This window comes from Morone saxatilis, unplaced genomic scaffold (genome assembly GCF_004916995.1).
Source record: "Morone saxatilis isolate NCDOM2014 unplaced genomic scaffold, NCSU_SB_2.0 Contig18, whole genome shotgun sequence".
In the NCBI taxonomy this organism is placed as follows: domain Eukaryota; kingdom Metazoa; phylum Chordata; class Actinopteri; family Moronidae; genus Morone; species Morone saxatilis.
This window is the reverse complement of record NW_023339740.1, coordinates 25348637-25351649: the sequence shown is the minus strand read 5'-3', so window position 1 is coordinate 25351649 and position 3013 is coordinate 25348637. Positions and strand designations below refer to the sequence as shown.

At 37.5% G+C, this 3013-nt stretch overlaps 1 protein-coding gene across 1 annotated transcript in view; it reads left to right on the top strand.

Annotated features, from left to right (window-relative positions):
- Positions 1-764: 764 nt before the first annotated feature.
- The window catches only part of LOC118328904 (deoxyribonuclease-1-like), a gene marked incomplete in the record, with an annotated part of 9726 nt that continues 7477 nt past the window's right edge, over positions 765-3013 (top strand). Inside the window, 1 exon segment of the mRNA XM_035662834.1 lies at positions 765-930.

Genomic DNA, 3013 nt, shown 5'->3' with positions numbered 1-3013 from the left:
GATGAACGTCTTATAAAGATGAAAGTAGGTTATATGAGGTAGACCAACAGAGCTTGACATTTAAGATGTAACCACAGAAAAAGTGATGTGATCAACCAAACAAGCTCACCAACCTTTGTTATATCCTGTTCTGACTGAAGTTTCTTTTTATTCTTTTACTTTATGCTTCTACTCCACTACATTTATTTTATAACTTGAGTTATTGTGTAAATTCAGATTCATAATACGAAATATAAAAAACAAGAGAGGAGTTATTCTACCACACATTTTTATTAAAAGTTATTATACAAATACGTCTACCATCTACAAATCTTTATGGCCCCTGTTGTCATGCAGACTTTGCGTTTACTTCCAGTACAAACTGGACTGCAGATGTTTGTCACGGGAAAGGCAAAATTACTCTAAACAGGCCGAATGTATTTGGGTGTTTTTTTGGGGGTGAACCATTTCCTGTGGGTGTGTCATGTGCCACTGCATTGTGGGTTCATGTTGTCTCTGTAGAGTTGCTGCTGAGCAACCAAGAGCCGACAAACATCCTCTCTCACACACACAAACACATTTAATGCCCACATTTATGGCCTTCTTTTTTTGTTTTGAGATCATAAAGACCAGATGATATCCTCTTACACACACGCACACCTTTTTCTTAAACACATGCAACAGGAAACATTATGGAGGGCGAGTTCACTTTGTCTGTCTCTGTCTAGCTCCTGCTATTGGTTGGCTTTGGACCAATCACATAGCCTGTGGTCACCCACTACAGAATGTTTTGCCCCCGGCAGTGACTGGAGATCCAACCAGGAGGATTCATTGTGACGCCAGCAGGGTTTTCCCTTCTCTTTCTTCACTTTAAAAACAATCCTTACTGGAAATAAACTGCCCTGATCGAAGGTCCTGTCAGCAGCAGCAGATTCTCCTCCTCTCCTGCAGGTGAGAAACAATTTGTCTTCTTGTATGTGTTTCCTCACATTGAGCTGAATACCTGAGATGATTTACATGTCAATGTAGGTCTAAAAGAACAGGTGAAATATGATAGTTAGTCAGATCTGAGATACCGGTAGTTTTCACTATGATACATTTACTACAGTGTGAAAAGTTTACATATAAAGTGTTAGTAGTGGTAGTTTTAATAAGAAGGGTCCTTGTCAGAGTTCATATGTCTCAACAAACTGAGACAAAGAGTTATAAAAACATCTTTTATGAATTAAGGGTTCATCTACAGTAGAGTAAGTGTACGCTTGAACTGCTTCAGTTCCCCGTCAGAAAGGGCTCTGACTGCAATATAAAGCAATTAAAATATTCTAAATCTAATATTTGAAACTAATTTTTTGGGCCGTTTTTATGTGGCTAAAAGACTGCCCCCGAGCAAATATTTCAGGGCTTTAGTTAGTTAGTTTAGTTTATATTATTCTGAACCTTTTACTTTTACTACATTAAGTATACTTTGATACTATTTTATTACTAATACTGCTTTGCTAATGTACTTTTACTTACATGTAAAATCCTGCTTTGACTGTTTACACTGTGGTATTTCTACATTTACTACTCAGGTCTTTTACTTTTTAAAGTAAAATGAGTACTTCCTCCATCACTGATCACACTGTTTAGCTGCTGACGACAGGTAGACGATCCGATAGTTATGAAGCTACATGATCATCACACGAGAAAACTAAATGGCTGAGTTAGAGATGGAGAGACAACTTTGCTATTCTTCAATCCTTGATCTTTATCACTAGTGAGGGGAAAAAGTCAGTTTGTCCTAAGGAAAGGCCACATTGTTTCTATAGGGTTATTATGTTACCATGCTTTGTTAACATTATTAACTGTTGGACAAGCAGAAGATTTGGGTCTGATGTAGATATAGAGAAGGAAATTTGGGAGAATGCCTAAAAATAACTAATGTCTACATTTTACTGACAAAGCAAAGGAGCAAACGGTGGAAGTAATAAGATAAGATGTACCTTTATTGATCCCCGTAGTAGAAATTAAAGTTAGACATGGCAGCAATGTGACATTATAAAGCCTCAACGCCCACCAGGGTGGATGGAGGGGTCCACAAAGAGTCTGACTTTGACACACAGGAGACAAAACACTTATTTCTTTCAAACATGGAGATAAACTCTGATATTTCCCTCAACTCTAATCCAGTTGTTTTGTGCCTGGCGGTGGTGGATCAGAAAATGATCAGTTTAAACATTTTTGTATTAGTAATTTGTAACAGTTTTGGAAAGCATTGAATAAAAATAGAAGATAAGGGAGTCATAAATCTGTCACAATTTGAATTGTTTGATTTGATTGTTGTTGGACCGACTATTTAAAACCAAGTATCTTCCACATCCAGAGTGGCTCACATGGATAAAATAAAACTGAATTTCAGCCATGTCATGGTCTGTAGTTGTTCATTGTGTCAGAAACAGGATGGGTTGGTTTTAAGATTAAACAGATTTTTTCAGATTACAGTTAGATGTTGGGCTCAGAGTGGAAAAAACTGTGGTGGCCCTGAAGTCAAAAACAAAATGTTACAAAACAATTCAGAAAGAGTGTCATCGATAGAGAGAAGTTCATTTCTTTTTTCTCGCTGTTGCTTGCTCTTGCTTCCCAAGTCTTTATGTTGATATTGAACCAACCGGCTCTTGAAAGAATGCTACACAAGTTGTAACAGTCTTGAGGTTTCTGTTTTACTTCTATTATTAACTCCACCTTAATGGTTGTTGTGTTTTATTACTAGATGGTTGTGCAGAAGGAATGTAGTTGTGATAGTGAAAATAACAACTTTGGAATTGAAGACATCGTGTAGTAGCAGATTGCAACTTTGTCGCTTCACCCTCCCCTTCCAAGGTACAAAATGGTGGTCTCAATGGAAGGCGACCCACGGCAACTGTAGATATAAAAGGCTCATATTAAGGTAAAAAAACCACAATGATTCCTATATTAAGGTGATTATCCACTAATGAAAACACTGGACTGCACTGTGAGCAGCGAAGCCACGTCTTCCTCACAGAAAGTATAAACT